Here is a 23,812-nt window from a genome sequence, read left to right on the forward strand (position 1 = left end):
TGCTCCTCTCACTGACCACCAATGAAAGAGGTGCCCCTTCTGGAAGTACGGCGGGGGCTGGAAAAATGGCCTCAGGGGGCCGCAAGTGGCCAGTGGGCTGTAGTTTGGGGAACCCTGGCCTAGTCTTTCTGTGAAAGAGAACTTTGCATATCTTAAAGCCTCAGATACCCGGTTTAACACACATCTAGAGGCTTACTGAAATAACTACTCCAAAGACAGGGGCCTGTAGGCACCATCCTTGAATTCTCCTCTGCCTTAATCCAGGTCACTGGTGTCTCTGAAAGGAGCTTGCACCCGTCTCATGCCCCATTTCATGTGGCTGCAGCCCAGAGGACATACCAGACTGCTCCCATTGCATGTATAAACTCTAAACGGGCATGAAACAAAATAACTGTGTCAACAATAATAAAAAAGTTAGATTAAAAGGTGGAATACCTGAAAATAACACAGAAGATGACATGCATTAAAAGCTGCAAGAAACCAATCAATGGTGATGCCTTCACCTTTTTTTAGAGCTGTTTTATGGGAAGGGAGATTCCAGAGAATTTCTAGATTTCCTAAACCAGTAGACAACAAGACAGACAAAGGCAAGATCCAATTTCACTGGCAAAACGCAGAGCCAAGTGACAGGTTCATAGGAGTTTATTATACTATTCTATTTTCTCTTGTGTGTTTGAAATTTTCACAATATATAAATAAAAACAATAAGTAAATTCTAGATCAAGAGTAGTCACCAACAACAAAGAAAATCTGTGCATTCAAAGCACTCTCAATGGGACGTCAGACAGTCTCCAATCCCTTCTGAACTTGCAACTTATTCTTAAAATAATATAAAATGAGAAAAATAAAGGTAGCCCCCATTTTAAGCTCATTTTCAGTGGGCTTATTTCTATGATAGAACTGAGTTCCTGTTCTTTTCTGGGTGAATTGATAGGTCTCCATTTGAAAACTTGCTTTACAGAGACCTTTCTCCTCATCTGAACTTGAAGCACTAGGTCGCATTCAGACTTTCAAGAGTAAGTGAAACTACGTCTCAGGATCTTGACTCCCAAGATGCCCAAAAATGGCCATAGAGAAAATGGTAGGAAATAAAATTATAGAGAGAACACTTCATTCCCAAGAGTTTCTTTTATACATTGTTGGATATTTTCTGAAAATATTTTTCTATGTCTTCTTATAAAGAGTTTTCTGAACACTACTGGTTTTCAGATGAACTTTCTATGGAATTAATCTCTCAGCTTTTTTGAGCCCAGGAGGGCAGCCTGCTTCCTCATCTGAATTTGTGATCTTTCCTGTGGCTATATATACAGAATATAACTCACTGTGTTCAGTGTCAGGGAGTGATAAAGGATTGTTATACAAAAGATATAATTTTGCATCTACCAAGTCAATAGGCAAGATATTTCTGATTGCTGGCAAATTCATTATTGCCCCGGACACTATGTTTCATCTGAATGAGAAGCTCTCCTTTGTTTTAAACTCTCAAAAAAAAAAAAAAGAAAAAAAAAGAAAGAAAAAAAGAGCTAGCAAGACCAAAGCAAATATTAATTCTCTTTTGTTTCAAATCTCTTCAGGTGTGTATTGATTGGAAACCAACTCAGCAATTTAATTAGAAATACAAGCTTTTCTCCTTCCCTTAGGTTCAGATCAAATTTACCAATTTTTTCTTAGATTTTCTTCTGCTGAAGCTATAAACATCAGAAAAGGCCTGAACTCCCAGGTATTCTTAAATTTGTTCTGGAGTAATTATTGTCTAAAGAGCAGAGATAATAACCGACTCTGGGTGCAGCATTAACCTACCCTGGGGCAGTTGAGCAAGTGACTGATGAGAGTGCGGGACAGGGACTGGGGTCCTTGCAGCCCCCACAGCCGTAGCCACCGACCCCCCCAGTTGTTCCCCAGTGCTTTTTCAGGAAAGCACCTGGGGAATGCTGAATGGGGAACTTAGATGCTTCCTAATAAATTGTTTTGTTTCTTTGAAAAACACAATTCCATTTTACTCACAACTCTGGATTAAAAAACAAACAAACAAAAAACAGCTGGTGAAATAAGCCCAAACAGATACCCAAATTCAAAGCAAAATGTAGAGGTACTCTACTCTCTTTGGGGTTACTCTCACTAAAAAAGGGTAAATACTATGTGCTTATGTTCAAAGGTGAAATACTCCATTCTTCATGACCTAGTATTCTGAAAAAGTAGAGCAGTGAATGTATTTATCCGATGCGACAAGGTGATAGAGGCAGTGGTGGTCAGAGACGGGGAAGTGGTCTCCGGCTGCTGTCACTGGGAGCCAGGGAAAGTCCCGAGAGCACACTGACCCCACAGGCAGTGACCTTTCATCCCCCATTCTCCGTGGCCAGATAAAAGCAGACAGACTACCCAGAACTATCATGCCAAGGGACCAGAAAAAGAGAATCCAGTTCCAAGTACAAATTGTACTCATTTAACCCAGCAAAGCCAATCAGACTGCAGTACGTAGTAAAATTCTACATTACTTCCAGATGCACATGTGTTTCTTCGTATGGTGTCAACATGATGTCAGATCACGGAAGTTTTCCATCTGGTGATCTGTTCTTATTTGCAGTGAACAGTAAATACTTAAGACGGTTAGAATAGCCAGTACAATCATAACTCTAAGACATCCTAGACTTGGGCAATTTACCTAAGATCTCCTAATGCACAACGTCCCCATCTGTACATTAGGAAAATACTATGATTAAACCATGTAGGATTGCTGTGGGGGTCAAATGAGCTGTCACATACAAAGCCCATAGAATAGTAGCCGACTCAGAATGAGATTTAATAAACATCAGCTGTTGTGAATGTGAATCCTGCTTATCACTTTTCTCTAGCTTCTTTCTTTCAGCTCTCAAATTAGGAAGGTAAAATGCAAAAGGGCCTCCTTCCCCAGCAAAGATGAATTTTCCAAACTGAAACATCTGAGCAGCTATAATGGTCCTCCAGGATTAAAGGTGGGGAAAAGAAGCCTGGGAAATAATAGAGACTTGAAAAAGCACAAAGAAAGACTCAGGGAGCAGAGAAGCCTGGAGGCAGAGAGAAAGAGACATCTTGAATGCCAGCAGAAATTAGAAAAGAATATAGGGGGAGAAACAACTCCCAAAGCAGGAGCAACAGAGAAAGGAACCTGAATTTAATCTAAAGCCGTCCTCATTATTGTTGCTTGTTTATTGTGAAGACAGTTTATTTTTGTTGGCATGAGTGAGGATGGGGAAGGGACGAAGCAAAGATATTACGTTTTATTTTTTTTCTTACCCTTACTGAGTTTGGTCAGTGAGAATTTGTTCACCCAATTATATTTCTTTAAAAAAAAATGGCCACAAAGAAAAATATCCCCAAATCTGAAGGCTGTTTGCAATCAGCATCTGGCTAAGACTACAGAAGAAACAGCACAGGAGATTGCGAAGCTGGAAGTCCTCTCTTATTAAGCCATCACTTATGAAATAAATGGAAATTGGGCTCGGGTTGCTCTCCTTCTACAAATTATTTACTGAAAAGCACTAAGGCAGAGATTATTTTCAGCAACTAGCTTTTTGCCATGTCAGATAATATTTAAAACAGTCTTATTATCATTTGCTTCTCTTCGGTGCTGAAAAACAACCAGTGCTATTCACATTCTTCTAAATAATTACCAAAAATACTTTACAAAACATTTGGAATTCTGGGAGAGATACTAAAGTGAATTATAGATAGGAACTTTCCTAACTTGTTTTATGCCTCTCCACTTCTGTCACTACCATTTAAATCACCAGATTTTTCACCACACATGGAAATTTTTCTTAAAAGAAGAATAGAACACCTTTTGCAACTGTCCTCTGCACGTTCTTAAACACCATACCATTTCACACACTTCCAGAGAAATCCTCATGATCTTTCTCAAGACACTAAACACTTCATGTGTTGATTGACCTAGCGACTTCACTGGGACTGATGGGCTGGTCTATAGTTCATTTGTCACTTCTTTATATATAGTTAAATTAATAATAACTACAAACTTGGCAGTTTCTGGAAATGATACATTATCTTTTCTTCAACAGGTCCTTAATACACTTGAAAATCCCACACACTGGAGAGAATTATGTAAGAGGTTCAGGATACCAGCTTCAGAAAGTACACATTCAATTGTCTGAATTATGCCCTAATTTTCTTTCTCTCCTAATGTTCTATAAATATAGCATCCCTATGATACCAATTTTTAAATGCAATTAAAAAGACTCATGTGAAGAATGTTTTGGATTTGTGTAGTTAAAGAAAACATTTATTTTAGCCTCCTATATTCTATTATCAAAATAATTATTTAATCAAAATAAAATTTTACACCAGCTCCTTCAGAAGATAAACTACCATTTGGTCCCAAAAGAGATTTATAATATCTATTTTTAAAAATACTTTTGACATGATAAAAACTGTATCTCAGAGTAGCAGGGCAAATTCACCATTGGTTAAATGGTAAATAATTCATTATTCTTTCTTAAGGCTTGATTTTCCATAAGTAAACATTAACATTTATATCAAAAATTTTAAAAATTTTCTTTGAAAATAATAATAATGTGAAATGTTTCTTTTTTTATATTTATCTTTGTATTCTATACATGTACTTACTGCATGAGGTACAAAGGCTACAAAAAAGAGCAAGATCATTTTTGCAAATCGTAAGTATAGAGATAGGAAGAAAATCAGCCATCATTATGTGGTTTTATTAATTCTGTGCTAGGGAGACACACAGAGAATCAAAGAACAGGCCACTCAATTCAGTCTTAGGATGAAGTGGGGGTTATTCAGTCAGCAACGATTTAACACTTAATGAGCTTCAGCTGCCTAGCATGACGTGTAGGAGGGAGTCCAAAGGCTTAAGGAGATAGGAATGTTCAACTGGGCTTATTATGTGCAAGCTTCACACTCACCCCCAAACACATTCTACAAGATAATAAAGCAGACACCCCCTTATGAAGGCATTGAAAAACATATTAGAAAAGAGAGCATCTGCCTGCTAGAAATCTCCATGGTTTCTCTTTATAGGACAAATGTGGTCATGGGGGTAAATGTGATATAGACAGCAACTTGATTAAAGTCATGTTTGGCAAAATATATTAGTGGAAATGTGTAATACTGAATGTCAATAGTAAGACTAGAAAGAAATGATAATAAGTATAATGCAGGTGAAAATTTGTAAAAAAACTAAACTAAGGCAGAAGTGAGGATGGAAAGTAAGAAATGGATATAAAAATATTTAGTCAGTAGATTACATACTGCTTAAACTTCAATCTAACATAAGGTAGGAGGAAGAATTAAATATCCAAACTACTCCCAGTTTTCTTGTTTTCTATAGATGATGGTGGGAATAATGGAGGACTCTGGATATGTTGAAACATAAGTAGAGGAGTGTTTTCTAAGGAGCGTAATAAATTTGTTTTGGGAATATTGGGTTTAAGAATCCAGATAGACAGTTGAATATGTAGATCTGGACTACAAGAGAGAAATTTGAGCTCAAATATATAGTTTTAAGCATCATTAATGTGCAGGTGGAAGCCTTAGACATATTTGAGATAGATTGAGTATATTGTTTTGAAAGAAGAAAAAAGAGACAAGAGAAAAAAAAAACCCCAGGAACCAATATTTAACTGGTGAGTAGAGGAAGAGAAAACACAGAAACATAGAGAAGGAACAATCAGAAATGTAGGATGCAAAACGTGAGAGAGCTCAGAAAGGGGTCACCAACAGTGGAAACACCACAGAGAGTTTAAAGAATGAAAGTTGGATATATACTAAACTTCACACACACCTGTTCCAAAGGGAGTAGTTTCAAGACCTCCAGTGGATGCCTGTCACCACTAATAGTAATGAACTTTCACCTCTTCACCTAGAGGAGCATTTTACAGCTTCTCTTTGGCATAACTGAATTTTGCCAGCATCACTATTCTTGCACTTTGGGGCTATTAAGTAAAATGAGGGTTAGTTGAACACAAGCACTGTAACATTATGACAATGGATTTGATAATTGAGACATCTACTGCATAACAAGTGAGTAGTGCACACAGCGTGAATGTACTGAATAGAGGGATGATTCACATCCTGGGTGGGTGGGAGTGGAACTGTGTGAGATTTCATCATGCTACTCATAATCGTGCAAAATTTAAAACTTATTATTGTTTATTTCAGAATTACCTATTTAATATATTTGGACCATGGTTGACCACAGGTAACCTAAACATAAATAATGAATCCATGGTTAAGGGGAGACTACTGCATCTTTGGAAGAATACTGATGACCCTACCAGGTCACAGAGTAGTGGGAGCTGAAGATGTATGTATTTCAGTGGGTGAGAAGTGACTTAGAGATGAGGTAGTAAAAGATGCTGTGGTAAACACATCTGAAATGACTGGCCACACTGAAATGATTCTTAACCCTTTTCCTTTACCTGTCTCCACACTATAAACTATAACACCAAACACTCACTCTATTGTATATAAGCATCACCACTTATGAGCAATAAAGTCTAAAGGGAAATCTACTGTGGGTCTTCTAGGAAGGGTATTTTTTCTCCAGATAACAATAATTTGGGGTGGGGAGGGGGTGATGGGGTGAAGAGCACAAGCCATATCCTTGCTTCCTTCTGCGTTCAGTAGCGATGCCTGATGCTGCAGCCTCTTCATTGGCATCATAAGGGAAAACTACAGATAAAAAGCTGTCATACTGAGGATAACAAAATAGTAAAATGATTCTTAATAACATCATTGTCCAATACCAGCAAAGGTCTAATTCTGGATTATTTGTTATGTGAAAGTAAAATTCTTATTTGTTTAAATATTAGTCTATCATGTTTGGCAATTTGCAAGGTAAAGAGTCTCATTCTGCCCTGGCCAGTTGGCTCAGTGGTAGAGCATCAGCCTGGTGTGTGGAAGTCCTAGGTTCGATTCCCAGCCAGGGCACACAGAAAAAGCACCCATCTGTTTCTCCACCCATCCCCCTTTCCTTCCTCTCTGTCTTTCTCATCTCCTCCCACAGCTAATGCTCCATTGGAGCAAAGTTGGCCCCGGTGCTGAGGATGGCTCCATGGCCTCCTCTTCAGGCACTAGAATGGCTCTGGTTGCAACAGAGCAACACCCCAGTTGGGCAGAGCATCTCCCCCCAGTGGGCTTGCTGGGTGAATCCCTGTTGGGCACATGCGGGAGTCCGTCTGTCTGCCTCCTGCTTCTCACTTTGGAAAAATAAAAAAAATTTTAATAAAAGAGTCTCAGTCTTAAAGACTCTTTCAAGAAAACTAATCTATGAGGTAAATATGACAATAACTAGGATATAAATCATTAAAATTTGTAAGAAAGAGTGTTTTACTTTCTTGTTGGAGAGTTGGATGTTTTAATTTTATTTTTTGCTTTAAGAAAGGAAACAGCTGTGCTCATTTGTAAGCTGAAGAGAAGGGATCAATGAAAAGGACATAAATGGATACCTAGGAGAACAAGATAATGAGTGATGGAGAAAGGTCTCAGGTAAAACCAGGTGATGGAGAGTACAAGTAAAAAGGTGAACCTTGCACAGATGAAGAGAAGCCTCCTTTCCTCTGGGGTCAGACATAAATTTGGAAAGAGGATTGAAAGGCAAGTGCAGAAGGAAGCTGAGAGAATTGTCTCCTGACTACTCTGTCATGTTCCCTGGTGAGCCACCCTTGCCACTCAGTCCTGCTACACTAGCCTAGAAAGTCTCCTTCACCCTGCCTGGAATCCAGACTAGCTCCAAAAAAATTAAACCTTAACTAGACGAGTGATGGATTAATTTCTCTCACCTCTCTCCTCTCCCCAGGCTACTCTGCATTTTAGTACAGGATTTATTCAAAAGAATAAATCTACTGGTAGAATTGCAGGCAGGCATTAGGAAGAGCAATTTCAATGGCTTTCAAATCAGTCCTTTACTAGGCAGTGACCTACTTACCCTTCAGGTAAGACAGGTTCTGCCAAAAGGCTCAGCGTGTGCTTCCATACTGTCCAGGAATTTTAAAAGGTGATAGGGGATCCCTAAGCCAAAAGATGCAGCATCAGAACAATTTTGCTTTTCATTATTTGTATCTTTGAGTTGTAATTGGCTGCTGTGAGTGAGTATTTTAAAATGAAATCTCATTAGGAATATGTAAAAGTTTAAAAAAAAGAACCTGCCTTTTTCTCCACAAGTAATATGGAAGAACTCCACCTCAATTGAGTTACTAAGTTTGCACACTACCTATCCACCTAGAGGTTTAGCAACTGCAAGGGCTGATTTGATCAACGATGGAATAAACTGTCTTATATTCTGACCTCCAGCATCACTTTGCCTCTTTCTGGAATTTTAACCTCATAGCAAAATGGTCAAGTATTTCATATAGCCGGCAAGTTCTCCCCTACAATTCTCAAGAGCAGGTTTAGAAACAATGGAAAGCCCAATGGCTGGTAAGAAAATTTTATGGAACTGGAATCACTGTGCTACCCACCCACTCCTTCCTGCAATTGTCTGCAAAGGGCAGCAGCCTCACATTCAATGAGATTTAATGCAAAGCACTTGTAAGAAGGTGCACATGGTCTAATGAATCATTATTTGTGGCAGAGCTATTCCTAAACGAATGCAAAGTACTAGCTGTATTTTACAGAGTCAAAAGTCTACACTCTAAGCCAGTGGTTCTCAAACTTTTTGAAGTTGGGGTGCATTTAAACTCCTACAAATAATTGTAGGCATACTATATACAGATTTCTGAGAAATATGTTATAATAATTAAGTCAAATATTAAAGAAAAAATATAAAGTCCAAGTGTGCTTTTATGGTAATTAAATGAAACAAATATGACAAAATTAAATTTATTCTGACATTAAAAAACATTTTTGTTACATTTTCTAAGTTATGCTTTTTAGAATTCATAAAAAAAGAGGGGTTAAACAATAAAAAAAGAAAAAGTTATATATATATATATATATATATATATATATATATATATATATAGACATATTCTAAGTAAATTCAGCAGGTACCGGCATGAATGTGTTAAGTTTTTTCATTCTTGTGTTTATGAGAAACATGAGCCTGATGTGTCCTAGCGATTTCATCAATGTTTGGGTCTATATTTGAAAGGCAAACTTTCATTTCCTCATCAATACATTGAAGAATTCCTCTCTTTTTACTCTTAATTGTGTTGAGTGCAGAAAATCCCCACCATACATATCATTTTAATTTTACAACAAACAAAGAATAGAAGAAACTTGCCTCCAGTCTTCTGGGGAACAGGGAGGGGTAGTGTAAACAATCCAGCTTAACAGCCTTTTGCAACCTAATCAGGCAAATTAGGTGGGGGGTTAGGCAGACTGTCATCTTACAGCCAATTCCCCACACTTCTGTCCCCCAAAAATCTAAACTCAAAAACCCTGTTGGTTTTTTGTCCCCAACAGGCACATATTTCTTTGGAATACCATAGAGCGCACCTGGAAATCTTCTACGGTGCACCAGTACTTTGAGAACTACTGCCCCAAGCTCTAGCCAAGTAATTCGGTTGGCTGGCAATGGTCGGCAAACTCATTAGTCAACAGAGCCAAATATCAACAGTACAACAATTGAAATTTCTTTTGAGAGCCAAATTTTTTAAACTTAAACTATGTAGGTAGGTACATTCCTTATCAAGGTAGTGCCCGCACATGGTATTTTGTGGAAGAGCCACAAGGGGCCAAGGAGCTGAATGTGGCTCACAAGCCATGTTTTGCCAACCACTGGGTTAGAGTGTCGACATGACAGGCTGAGGTTGCGAGTTAATCCCTAATCAAGCCACATACAACAATCACCTAGTGACAGCATGAATAAATGGAACAACAAATCAATATTCCTCTCTCTCTCTGTCTCTCTATCCCTCCCAATTCCTCTGTCTCTAAAAATCAATAAGTAAAATTTTTTTAAAAAAAGTTCACACCTTAAAGGGCCTAGTTACTTCATTTAACAAGGTTTAGCCCAATTTTCCTGCTCATTACTAAATAAAGTTTCTCAAATGTACTGCAAGACCTGCTACCAGCTTCCCCTGCCCAATGAGAAAGGAAGCCTTGATTATGAGAGCTTCACTGAAGAAAGATAAGAAACCATGGACAATGCTCACCTTTGAGCCCTGTGCTCCTAGAAAAGAGCCTGGTCAAGAAGTCCCCTCTCCTTTGTGTTCCAGGAAATCACTTACTGTAAAGAAATATGTTCTCCCATAGGACTTAGATAAGACTCTTATCTAAGATGTCTTTGTTTGCCCAGGACAAAGTTAGACACAAGCTCTCCCCTCCAAATTCCCATTCTTTGTCTTGTAAGTGAATAAATACCTGAACTGTTCTTTCCCACAGACCAACATGGACAAAATGAAACCAAAGGTCCTCATAAGTCTGATTTGACTTAAACTTCTAGTTTTAAAACAATTATTTTTTTTCTTCTCTTTCAGTACAATTCACTGACCTGACTGACCTTAGTCTCTCACCTTGATGATCGTTGGCCCGTGAGGCAGCAGAAGACAATAGCCCAGTTCTGACTAAAAATCACAAGATTCAAGCCCCTGGCAGGCCAAATATAATATCTTAATCTAAATTATGTTTCAGCTCCTGCACTTAAGGCAGGACCTTGAAAGTGGTTCTAGACACTCAAAGCTGACCTGGAAGTTGTCCTTAAGACCTAAAGAAATAATTTATTACCTGTAAAGTTAGTAGCCACAGCCACCATCACACGCGGCTGCCTGGCCTATGCAGGTTCGCATTTGATTCGGACAGACGGTAATGAAACAACAGAGCCAAGAACTAGTAGGCTATTAGCTTTAATCCTAACTTGCACCCAAGGGGCAAGAAATACACACAGTGGGAAAACACTTCCCTACCTCTGTTCCCCATCTCCTTCTCTCTGCACAAACTGGCTTCTCCTTCAGCACTCTGCCATCTTGGCTGCTTCTCCTCTCCCCCACGTGGCCTTTCTCTGCTGTCCTCCAGCATGGGCTCCTCTGCCCCATTTTATAGTGTAGAACTCAAAACCTTTAATCCAATATACAAAAAAGGAAGTCTCTGATACAAAGCCACTTATCTGAGACATAATGAGATTCCTCATGAGAGTGCACCACCTTCTATCATGCAACAGTCAAGGGTGTGGGGAAAAGCTTAGTCTTAAAACTAAGACTTAGGCTGTAATGACCCTGCCTGCGAACAGCCTGTTCCCCACACCCAATACAAATTATAAGCGAGCAAACATATATATCATATTTACAAACTTATTTGACCAATATTACCCTTATCTAACCTCTGAGCAATCAGTTCCTGACACAACCCAGAACTCTTAACCTTTGGTGATTTTGCCCTATATAATGTGCAACCTACTGGCCATTAAGGAGTTAGGTCTTTGAGAGCAGAAACGCACCCGTATTCAGATTAGCCAGTTCTAATAAAACTAATTCCTTTGTTTGCTGCAAACTCTTCCTGCTCGTGCAGTGTTTGACCAGAGCACTCAGGCTGACAAACTTAATTTTGGGGGTTTGGCAACAAAAATACCTGCTAACTTGACTTGTCCAAACTTTCAGGCATCTGTCCTAGCCCCACATGACCCTGAACTTTGCTCAGTCTGAAACAGCATCTCTTTAAGGTCCCCTCTTGAAAATGAGCTAACCGCGAAGACAAACATTCCCCGATGAAGTGCCCAATCACACCATCCACTCCTCCTATGCCCCATATCAAGTTCTTTCTGTTTTCTTTTATTCCTCCCTAAAAAGAAAAAAACTCTTTCTGCCTGACTGTTGAGCTGCTTAGAGAACTTGTGGTCTGAACATTCTCCTATTGCATTAGTCTTCTCAGATAAAGTCTCCCTTTACCAAAGACTGGATTTGTTTTTATTTGACAACACTTATGTTTACATAGCTATCACTCTAAATGTCTTGCTTCATAAAGATCAGATTAGGCTGCATTTATGTTACTACACCAAAACTGAGGCCCAGAAAGCTAAATACTTTGACCAAGGACCCTCTGCCTTAAAACTCGAAGAACTTTGCAGTTCTGATTTAACTTGTGACTAACTTGTATGGAGAAAGATAGCACAGTATAACCTGTGCCTGTGGCAAAGCTGTCACATGACACAAAGCAAGGGGAACGAGGCGATGGTGTCATCCAGTGTGGCTCCCTGCAGGGCAGTGCGGTACAGAGAGCCATCCCTGGCCAGGGCAGCAGGCGTCCCACGTTTCAATCACACATCTACTGACTGACCTTTGGAAGATGACTTATTCTCTTTGGGGCCTCTGTAATTTTATCTGTAAAATGAGGGGATTGAACTTTATGATCTCTAACCTCCCTACTAGCTCCAGAAGTCTATGATTCTAAAACAATTTAGAGTAAATCATAAGGAGGGACCTTCAGGCAGTCAGATCAGCAAAGGTGACTGCAGTGAGGGCTGCGTGGTGTTATGGCCAGGGCCGTAATGAGATTTGTAATTAAATAGAACAACATGGGGTCATAATCAGATCTCATGCTTCAGAAATCACATTAATCATGACAGGGATCAGGTAGGTCACTCTCCCCAGAACACCATGGGGACCTTGAGAAGGAAGACGGAGCATCCCTTTCCCTCTCCAAGCTGAGCAGCGTGCTTTAGGGGGGAAAGCCCAGGCTGGGTCAGGACACTTGAGCTTTAATCCTCAGTTGTACTTTAGTTTCCTTTGTGGTAAATGAGACTTTTTTTTTTTTTTTTTGTATTTTTCTGAAGCTGGAAACGGGGAGAGACAGTCAGACAGACTCCTGCATGCGCCCGACCGGGATCCACCCGGCACGCCCACCAGGGGGCGATGATCTGCCCACCAGGGGGCGATGCTCTGCCGCGACCAGAGCCACTCGAACACCTGGGGCAGAGGCCAAGGAGCCATCCCCAGCGCCTGGACCATCTCTGCTCCAATGGAGCCTTGGCTGCGGGAGGGGAAGAGAGAGACAGAGAGGAAGGAGGGGGGGTGGAGAAGCAAATGGGTGCTTCTCCTATGTGCCCTGGCCGGGAATCGAACCAGGGTCCCCTGCACGCCAGGCCGACGCTCTACCGCTGAGCCAACCGGCCAGGGCGTAAATGAGACATTTAGATCCATACTCTCACACCTCCCCAACGTTTCTTTCTAAAATAAAGAGGAAGAGAATCATTAAAAGAAGGAAAATGTGAAAGACCCTTGAAGGCTGTCAAAACTCTCTGTCAAGTTTTTATTTTCAGAAAAATGAGTTGGATATTTATTCCTACTCCATATTATATCTGATTCTGTCTCAGATGTATAATATTTAAAGTAATTTACCACATCCTAAATCTAATGACTCCTAAAGACTGCAATGTTTAGCGTATGACTTCAAGACACTGTAATGGTGGGTGGGTGGCAGTTTTCAAAGTGTAGATGTAGGTGTGCTTCATGGGGAGCCTTCTAAAATTGATAGTCTATGATTCTTATATTTTTAAATCCTCTTGCTTCTAGAGTAATCCTGTATCAAATTATAAATTTTGGGGTGAGTGAGTATGTGTATGTGTGTGTGTTTCTGTTTATATGTGTAGTAGGCAGTCAGATGGGTATGAGCAGAGCAGGAACAATGGGCCAGGTTCAGAGTCACAAGGGTAGAGAGCCCCGGTGCCTAGCAATGGGCTAAACAACAAGCTCTTGCAAGACCATTCCCTTAATCATTAAGCCCTAGAGATGGTGTTGGACAAACAAGTGTGTTAGGCTTGCTCACTTGCACTTTGCTTAATTGGTGCATGAGCACAGGGTAGTGCCACATGTGTATAGTCTACATAAGGCTGCAGGTGCTTGCCCTCAGAGAGGCAGATTGTAAATTGCAGATTGCTGCCGCCACTGGGAGAGGCCATTGCTTGCTGTTGTTTGCTGGAGAATGGGTTTTTGTCCAGGTCTGTTTTGCTTGTCAGTTCTGAGAGAGAAAGAGAGAGAGAGAGTGAGAGAGAGAGAGAGAGAGAGTTTTCCCTGCCCCTTTTCTTTTGTCCACCATTGCGAGACGCTAGTATAAACAGAATGGTCTACCATTTTTTGGCTCCAAAGTTCCTTTACCGTCTGCCTGAATCCAGTGGGAACCTGCATGGCCACGGCCATTGGCCTTACAGATGGCATTTAGGCCTCAGCTGTGTTCAGCTCCAGGACCAAAAAAAAGAGTAACACCTGGTGGAGCAATTCAATGGCTGACATCAGGACCAGCTGCAGTGACTAATGACCCCCTACCCTGGTGCCAACCAATCAGTGGAGACTGAGAACCTGAGGAAACACACAGGGAAAGCTGATGAATAGACTACTGAGATCCTCCCAAAACCCCAGATAAAAACACTCGGGGTGGCAGACCCAGCGTGGCTCTCTCTACAGAGCACACTACACATTTCCCCATTGCCATCTTTCCTCAGAGCTCGCTCTCTTTCCCTCCCTCCTTCTTCCCTCTCTCCTAATTTCCAAAGGCCTTTCTTTTGCTATAACTTGTTTCCTGAGCCCATTTCTTCTATGGCTCACTTCTTCTACCTCTGTACCTTTCTAAATAAACTTTCTCTTTTGAATCTTGGCTCTGAATTCTACTCTTAGCCAGAACTCAAGAAATGATTTACTAAACTGAGATGAACACCTGGTGCTGTTTTATTGCCATTAATGTATGTGTCTGCATGTTTGTGTGTATGTGTTAGTGTGTGCACTCTGTGTGTGTATGTGGTTGTTAGAAAACAAGGCGTTGGTAAGGATGAGAAAGAGAAAGCAAATATGAAATAGTAAGGGGTAGGAGTAAGGCCTCTATAATGAATATTATTCCTCCTAGAAGAAGGGAAAAGCATATAACAATGAAACCTCAGACTCTTTGGGGCTCAGATCAAATGTAACAAATCTCCCAAGCCGGAGGCAAACCCTGAGGCATGGAGGCAATAAGATGGCACAGCTTAATAAATGCCTCAAATCCTGCTCTGATTCAAAACTAGTACTTTACACAATGCAATACCATCTATATTTAAAATGATGTCATTTAGCCACATTTAATTCACACGTTCCCATATTATTATCAGGGCCACTTGGATGGCTCAAGGTGAGATACAGCTAAGATCTAGTCCTGCAATTCCCTAGGTCTGAATTCATGTGTTGAATGATCCCAGACTTGTCCATAAAGGTCAAATTGTTTTATCATGGAGCTGTCTTTACAAGGGCTACTCTGGTGTACCCTATGATCTCCCCAACCAACCCTCCGCCCATAAGCCTATTATATCTTCTAAGCTTTTTTTTATTATTTTTTTTATTTTTAATTTTTATTTTTACAGAGACGGAGAGAGAGAGTCAGAGAGAGGGATAGATAGAGACAGACAGACAGGAACAGAGAGAGATGAAAAGCATCAATCATTAGGGGTTTTTTTTGCAACACCTTAATTGTTCATTGATTGCTTTCTTTTTTTTTTATAAATAAATTTTTATTTTAATGGGGTGACATCAATAAATCAGGGTACATATATTCAAAGAAAACATTTCCAGGTTATCTTGTCATTTAGTTCTGTTGCATACTCATCACCCAAAGAGAGATCGTCCTCCGTCACCCTCTATCCAGTCTTCTCTTCTAAGCTTTCATATAAAAAACTTACTTACAGCTGCCTCAAGATTGGGAAATCAAGTTGAACAAGTTCCTGCCCTCAAGTACAAAAAAATTATTACTTACGTACTGAAAGTTAAATAGCTGATTGCAATACAGTTCGATTCAATAGATTTATAAACTTCCTGCTTCATCCTCGAAGATGACTCCAACAAATAAAATCTCACTTGATTCTTACTTTGCTGAGAAAGTATTTATTAATTTAGAGCAATATAAAGATCCCGGTTTGACCCTGGCACCTTATGGCTATGAAATCTACCTTAAAGTGCCACAAACCAGACATCATAGAGAAATTTAGGAGCACTAAGATCTGCCACTAATTTGTTGAATAGTTGAATCATTATAATTTTTTTTTGACAGAGACAGAGAGAGGGACAGTTAGGGACAAACACAGGAAGGGATAGAGATGAGAAGCATCAATTCTTCTTTGTGGCACCTTAATTGTTCATTGACTGCTTTCTCATATGTGCCTTGATGGGGCTGGGGGGTACAGCATACCGACTGACCCTTTGGTCAAGCCAGCAACCTTAGGCTTTAAGCCAGCAACCTTTGGGCTCAAGCCAGCGACCATGGGGTCATGTCTATAATCCCACGCTCAAGCCAGCGACCCTATGCTCAAGCTAGTGAGTACTCGCTCGAGCTGTATGATCCCACACTCAAGCCAGTGACCTCGGGGTTTCAAACATGAATTCTCCACGTCCCAGTCCAATGCTCTATCCACTGTGCCACTGTCCAGTTAGGCTGGTTGAATACTTAAAATAATCCTTTTGTTATCTGAATGTGTAGAATATTCTTCAAAAATTAATCCCATATAAAAACTGATATAGCCCTGGCCGGCTGGCTCAGCGGTAGAGCGTCGGCCTGGCGTGCGGGGGACCTGGGTTCGATTCCCGGCCAGGGCACACAGGAGAAGCGACCATTTGCTTCTCCACCCCCCACCCCCTCCTTCCTCTCTGTCTCTCTCTTCCCCTCCCGCAGCCAAGGTTCCATTGGAGCAAAGATGGCCCGGGCGCTGGGGATGGCTCCTTGGCCTCTGCCCCAGGCGCTACAGTGGCTCTGGTCGCGGCAAAGCAACGCCCAGAGGGGCAGAGCATCGCCACCTGCTGGGCAGAGCTTCGCCCCTGGTGGGCGTGCCGGGTGGATCCCGGTTGGGCGCATGCGGGAGTCTGTCTGACTGTCTCTCCCTGTTTCCAGCTTCAGAAAAATACACACACACACACACACAAAAAAAAAAAAAAAACTGATATAGAGCTGACACTGGTTCTGCAGTATTATTCTGGGATGCTTGGCTCCTTCCTGTCTTCTTGAGAGAAGGATTTCAAACAAAAGACACAAATAGCAAAGCGGGCAGCAGGTTATTAGCAAAGAGAAAGTACACTTGGAAGATTTCCAAGCCGGTGACTCAGACTGATCTGAGTGACCCACTTGGTTACATAGTCAGATTTTTATACTTGTCTGGGCAACCTGCCCACCTCCTGGCTTCCCCCAGCCACCCACCTCCCAATAGTTTGATCCTGCGCATCACACATGCACATCTCTGCTAACAGAGGGCAGTTGTTCCTCTGCATTGTTCATGTTTTGAGGCCACATGCTTGCTTTTTTAATCATTTTTCCCTTCCATGTCTTAGTGTCCCCCGGTGGAAGGTCACTTATTGGTCATGGTCATGTTTGTGTGTCCCTTTGTGCATGCTCCTCAGAGGTACATAATTTCCCTAGGCTGTATCAGGAGCTTTTAAACTGCCATCAGCCATCTGGTTACCAGCTGATGGTTATGTTTATGGTTTCTCTTTCCTTTCCCTCTCTATTCCTTCACCAGGCTCATGTCTGATCAGCTACCTACTCTAACAGAACAATCTCTGCCTCTATAATCTTATGGTCAGGTTTCAGCAGATTCCACTTTCCAAGAGAGATGTTAAATTTGAAGACAAATTGCCACCAAATCTAGTAAAAATGACTGCCACAAAATTAATCTTTTGAGATACAGAATGCATTGGGCTCATTTTACACACATTATTTGGTCATTTTATTTTTCTTGGAATATTTTGTCATGTTCCTAGGTGAGGTAGTCAGAATCATGCTCCCTCCAAAGATATTTGTATATTAATTCTCATAACTGGTGAACCAGCTGTATTACCAGGCAAAGGGGCATTAAGATTCCAGATGGATTTAAAGTTGCTATCGGATGACCTTGAGATGGGGAGATTAACCTGGATTATCTAGGTAGGCCTGATGTAACTACCATGTATAGGTGAAAGAAGCAAGCAGAAGGGGGAGAACCAGACAGCAACATGAAAAGAACTCAACCCAAGGTTGCTGTCTTTGAAGATGGGGAAGAGGAGGAGGAGCCAAGAAATGTGACAGGCTTCTGGAAGCCAGCATACACAAGAAACAGATTCTCCCCTAGTGCATCTATAAAAGAATACAGTTCTGGACACTTTGATTTTAGCTCATGAGACCCATTTGAAACTTACCACCTCCAGAACTATGGATAATAAATTTATTGAAGCCATTAAGTTTCTGGTCATTTTTTACAGTAGCCATAGATAACTACTATACTGGTTAGGTGGAATAGAAAGAAAAGCAACTGAGGTAGCCAACAACAGCTCAGATGGAAAATGGAGTGATAGACACTTAAATTAAACCCACAGAGAGCTGGAACAAGTGTTTAAAGAGATTCAAGAGGAAAACCACCAACTAAGAAAAAAATCACAGTGTGGGGAGACCACAAACCACAATAATCCCGGAGAGAGCGGGGCATGCAACCACTAAGTAGTCAACTACAGAACAATGAGAGCTCCTTGAATACTAAATCATCCCCTTAATGACTGTCTCTGAAGGCATCATTTAATTATAAGGTTGATGTCTTTTGTTCATGAAATAGATCCTGAGTTGCCATAAAAAAAAAAGTTAAACTGCATTCTGAGTATTGTTAGAAGGAAAGGAATTGTAGATTATTTAGAACTATTTTAATTGACAGAGCCAACAAAGTTTTCAAAGTCTTACCTCTTTTAACCTATGGCTGCAATTCTCAATCTTCTTTTTCTACCCATAAATCCTTTGTATACAGAAAAGCCACTCATTAACAGTAAGTTATTCTTAATTTGAGGACCCACTAGGAAAATAAGTGAATACACATCTCTGAAAATGAAGGCATGTATAGCTTGAAAAACATCCTTTGGTTTGCATGACCTGGCTTTCCCTTAGTTTTCTCTTTCCCACACTGACTGGATCAGGTTTTTTTTTTTTTTTTTTTTTCAGTTTCCTCTACCCATTACATATTAGCTCTCCCAGTTTTACTCTCTCAATTTTTTTATTTCTTATTCTCTCTATATGATAAGTGAATCCATCAAGCTGGTCACTTTCACCACCCTGTATGTGCTGATGTTCCCAAGCCTTATCTAAACCAGGATTATTTCCTTCTGAAGTTCTGACTGCATTTTGATCACCTGAATGCTCACAAGCATCATACACTCAAAATATGTCAAAAGGACCCTCATAATCTCTACCCTCCTTTACCTCAAAAAAAAAAAATCTAGCCCTCTATCCTTTACCTCATTGAATACCATCCATCCTGTTGCTCAAACTAGAAAGCTGGGTGTTGTCTTCTCTCAGAGTCCCCCAATCCTGACCCTGGAACTGCAGGTAGGAGTGCTCTTCTTCATACTTACACATTCTTTATTATAGCACTTTTATGATTATTACTGCTATATGAAACACTCTAAAACTGAGTGGCATAAAGCAATCATTTTATTATGTTCACTTATTTATGGGTCAGGAATTTGGACAGAAGGCATTGGAGGTGACTTGTCTTTGCTTCATGATATGTGTGATCTCAGGAAGTTCAAAGGCCGGAGAAGACCCAGTGCCTGGGCCTGCATCATCTAAAGGCATCTTTACTCACATTGTTGTGGCTCTCTCTGCAAAGCATACTCTACAACAAACACTATGCTACTATAAATTTTTCTACATATCTGTCACTTTAGTCACATTACAATTGTTACAGAAATTTGTACTCATCACTATTTTAAAATTATGGCAGTTATTAGATCCTGTCATTTGATGTGTTAATAAAGAAGTACATATATAGCACAAAATTTTAAACATATTTTGATAATGTGTATTTTAATGTGTCCTTCATAACCTTATATACTTTTGTGCCTTAAATATATGTTTTGAAAAAAATTCTTCAGTCAGTGGAATTCAGATACAATAAAAATTTAAAAACTTCTATTTTACTTTGAATGAGTGAATAAATAATTATCAGAATTAAAATATTACTAGTATGTGGTAGATTCTAGTTATGCAGATTTAAAAAAAAAGAGATCACTGTATTTGCTAAACAAATACTGTGATACTCTCTAGAGATACATTTTATCTTGTTTGTTTTAGTCCAGATTTCAGTAGAGCTCAAGAACCCTGTGAGTACAATGGTAAAATAATAAAATAAGAACTAAAATAATATATTGTACTGCTTGTATTGTAACACTTCGAGGTCTAGATTCCATATGTAAAAGAAAAACAAACAAGCAAATAAATCTAGAGAAGGTCCATTTAGTCCTGCATTTCCCAAAATAAGTTCTATAGAACACCAATCTTGTGTAATATTAATAAACCATACATGAAAAGGAAAAACTGGAACGAAGAAAGGAAGGGAGGGAAGGAAGGAAGGAGGAAGGAGGAAAAACGTCAGGAGGGCATTCTCTGGTCAAATAAGAGGGGGGTAACTCTTTTTTTTAATTTTTATTTATTTATTTACTCATTCATTCATTCATTTTAGAGAGGAGAGACAGAGAGTGACAGAGAGAGAGAGAGAGAGAGAAGGGGGGAGGAGCAGGAAGCATCAACTCTCACATGTGCCTTAACCAGGCAAGCCCGGGGATTTGAACCAGCAACCTCAGCATTCCAGGTCGATGCTTTATCCACTGTACCACCACAGGTGAGGCAAGAGGGCAGTAACTCTTGGTTAAACTAAATATAAAATTTCTTTGTGACTGGACGTCCATATTCATGGTGAATTGATGAGAAGAATGTGTGCAGTGCTTTCCATGCCTGCCTTCCCCTGAGTATCTCAATCTATAGAAAGACTGATCCAGTCCAGTTCCCTCATTATGCATCCACAGAAATCAAGGTCCAAAGAGGTAAATAACATGCCTGAGGCCAGCCAGCTGTTGGGGTAGCAGGGCCAGAACTAGACCCCAGCTGCTGGCTCCCAGTCAAGAGCTATCTGTATCCACTTTCCCACTCTCCCAATTAATTAAAAGTGCAGGTGCCTGCCTAATAAAAAAGAGCAACAGTGATAAATGAGAAAATCAGTTACAAACTAATTGTTAGAATGAGTAATCTGAAATGGACAAGAGAGGTGAGACAGAAGTAACCCTTAACAGTTCTGCTTAAATAAAAATTACTGACCTATTTTTGGAATCTAACTTCTCCATGAAAAACACATTCTTTTCACCTCCCTCTAGCCCTACAATCACTGAAGGACTTGTGGTGGAATCAAGTTTGGGGTAAGGACACTTGGCAAGATAAAGCTGAGTGATACAGTACAATAGAAAGCCAGAAGTGGTAACTGATTTTCTATTTTTCTTATTGAGAATCAAAGATAAGTGTGGCTCCAACAGCAGACTTGAAATACCATTGTGTAAAATGTGTAGATTTAATTTTTCTTTATTCATACCTACAAGTTGGAAAGAATTCCTCCTCCTAAAATAGTTTTATGCTTTTAACATAATAAAAAAGATAAGAAGCCCAAAAGATTGTTAATTGGTCTTTGAAAACTCTGAATATCTAATAATGCCACATCCTAAGGACAGCCTCCTGAGTGTGTCTCATTTCTCCTCCTAGTCTACCAGGATCTAACTTCTGCTATAGCCAGCAAGAATCTAAGGACTGACACTAGCTCAAGAAAATGGTGGGATGCAAAAGATGATCAAAAACTTAGAGGCCATGAAGGAAAAGGAGAAGGAAGAAATGGGTGGTTCATAGGAGAAGGCAATTTCCAGGTCAAAGAATGGAGACAGCCAACCAATAAATGAAATGATAGAGAGGGTCAAGGGGTGTAGGGCAGAAGCTGATGGGAGATGGCATAAAAAGACAGCTTTAAACCTTATTTTTAGTTGTGTTTCTGGACTTGAATGGCTAACAAAATAGGCCATTGAAATTGTGCAATGCATCGTTCCTTCCTTCCAATTATGAAGCCTAGGGCTGAAATTGTGGTATTTCATGACAGAAGTGATAGGGCTGTTTTCAGATAATGCACTAATCTATTCAATCTGTACCATCCTTTGCCTCTATTGCAGCCACTTTTCTGCAGCATTTGATAGTAACAGGACATGTGATTGGACTGCAAGGTATTTGTCATGGAACACTTAGAAATTCTCCTCAGAGGTAAAACAAACTAATCTATCCTGTCCCAACAGAAATATCAATTTTGAAAGTGATGTGTGAAGAGGCAGGTAGTGAGATACTTTGAGGACCAAGCTAAATTATCTGAAAAGCCCCCTGCCCAGAAGAAAAAGAAAGGGGGAAGGGAAGAAAAATCTCCTTATTAAAATGAACACACCTCTGAATTTAATTTATCTATTTAAGTCAGAGAAGGGGAAACAGAGAGACAGACTCCCATATGCACCCTGATCGGTATCTACCAACTTACCCCCATCTTGGACCATGCTCACAACCAAGCTATTTTTAGTGCCTGAGGCTGAGGCTCCAGGGAGCCATCCTCAGCACCAGGGGCCAGTGTGCTTAAATCAATCAAGCCTTGGCTGCAGGAGGAGAAGAGAGAGAGAGAAGCAGAAGGAGAGGAGAGGAGAAGCAGATGGTCACTTCTCCTGTGTGCCCTGACCAGGAATTGAACCTGGGATGTCCACACGCCAAGTGGACACTCTCTGACTGAACCAAGCGCACAGGGCCACACCTCTGAATTTGAACACCACCAAGACACATGACTGAGGTGAGGGGCTGTATATAAAGAGTAGTGCCCTTTATCCACTGCTTCACATCCCACAATTTCATTTACCTGTGGTCAACCATGGTCTAAAAATATTAAATGGAAAACTCCAGAAATAAATGATCAGTTTAAATTATTCACTGTTCTGAATATTGTTATAAAATCTCATAGCTTCCTGCTCCATCCCTCTTGGGGACATTTATTGGACAAAGGGACATCCCTTTGTCCAATGAATCCAGTGTCTAGTACCCACCTATTACTCACTTGATAGTTATCTTAGTCATCAGCTCCATTATCAAGGTATCGTAGTGCTAGTGTTCAAGTGACCCTTATAGTAGCCTAACACTGTATCACAGAGCCGATGTCACTCATCTCCCTTCATCTGATCAAAAAGGCACTGTATCATCTCACATCATCACAAGAGAGGTGAACATAGTACAGTAAGATATTTTGAGAGGGGCAGAGACCATATTCACATAACTTTTATTACAGTATATTGTTATAATTGTTCTATTTTACTAGTAGTGGTTGTTGTTACTATTTTACTGTGCCTAATTTAGAAATTAAACTTTGTGATAGGTATATATGTATCAGAAATAAACATAGTATATATAGGTTTTAGTACTATCCTTGGATTCAGGCACCCACAGGGAATCCTGGAATTTTTCAAGGATAAGGGGTGGTGTGGGGGTGGTACTGTATTAGCAAAAAGAACGAAAATAATGTTTATGAAATTCTAACTGTTTTATAAAGTAAGCTAAAGTAGTTAAGCTACTAATTCTAACAGGAAACAACAGCCAAATCCTTAACCAGAGATAATCCAGTCTCTAAGAATTCCTCTTTTGACAAATGTTCTCACCTTTTAAGCTGGGTGACTTGGAATTATCCTTCTGGAGAAACTCAGCAAGTTTTCTCATTTTGTCTTTTTACAAAGAAGACAGCTAGCTCAGAAAACTCACCCTGCACCTAGCAAGGCGGCACAGGACTCCCGCAGGGCCGGCTCTGCAGCTGCATTGGTGGGTTTCCATTTAAGTTTGTCCTTCAGAGTCCTGAGAATGACTATCCCATAATTCTCTCACCTGATTAATTTTTAACTCTGAGCATAATTACACTCTTCAGAAGGTAAATCGGTCTTATAAATCAGTCCTGGCTGACAGTTCACTGTGCTCAGTGCAATAGGTTTCGGGGTGGGGGTGGGGGGATTGCCAAAGAGCCGAGTCCTCCACCTTCACACTCTTCCCCAGCTGTCCCTTCCCAGCG

The 23,812-nt window shown here is 40.3% G+C and overlaps 1 long non-coding RNA gene across 1 annotated transcript in view; it reads right to left on the reverse strand.

The window, feature by feature from the left end:
• Window positions 1-23,585, reverse strand: part of LOC136376535 (uncharacterized) — a 39,258-nt gene extending 15,673 nt beyond the window's left edge. Inside the window, exon 1 of the long non-coding RNA XR_010746193.1 lies at window positions 23,412-23,585. This is a non-coding gene — a long non-coding RNA (uncharacterized lncRNA). The remainder of the gene's footprint in view (window positions 1-23,411) is intronic.
• Between the last annotated feature and the right edge of the window lie 227 nt (window positions 23,586-23,812).

Source organism: Saccopteryx leptura, chromosome 6, assembly GCF_036850995.1.
Source record: "Saccopteryx leptura isolate mSacLep1 chromosome 6, mSacLep1_pri_phased_curated, whole genome shotgun sequence".
Lineage (NCBI taxonomy): Eukaryota > Metazoa > Chordata > Mammalia > Chiroptera > Emballonuridae > Saccopteryx > Saccopteryx leptura.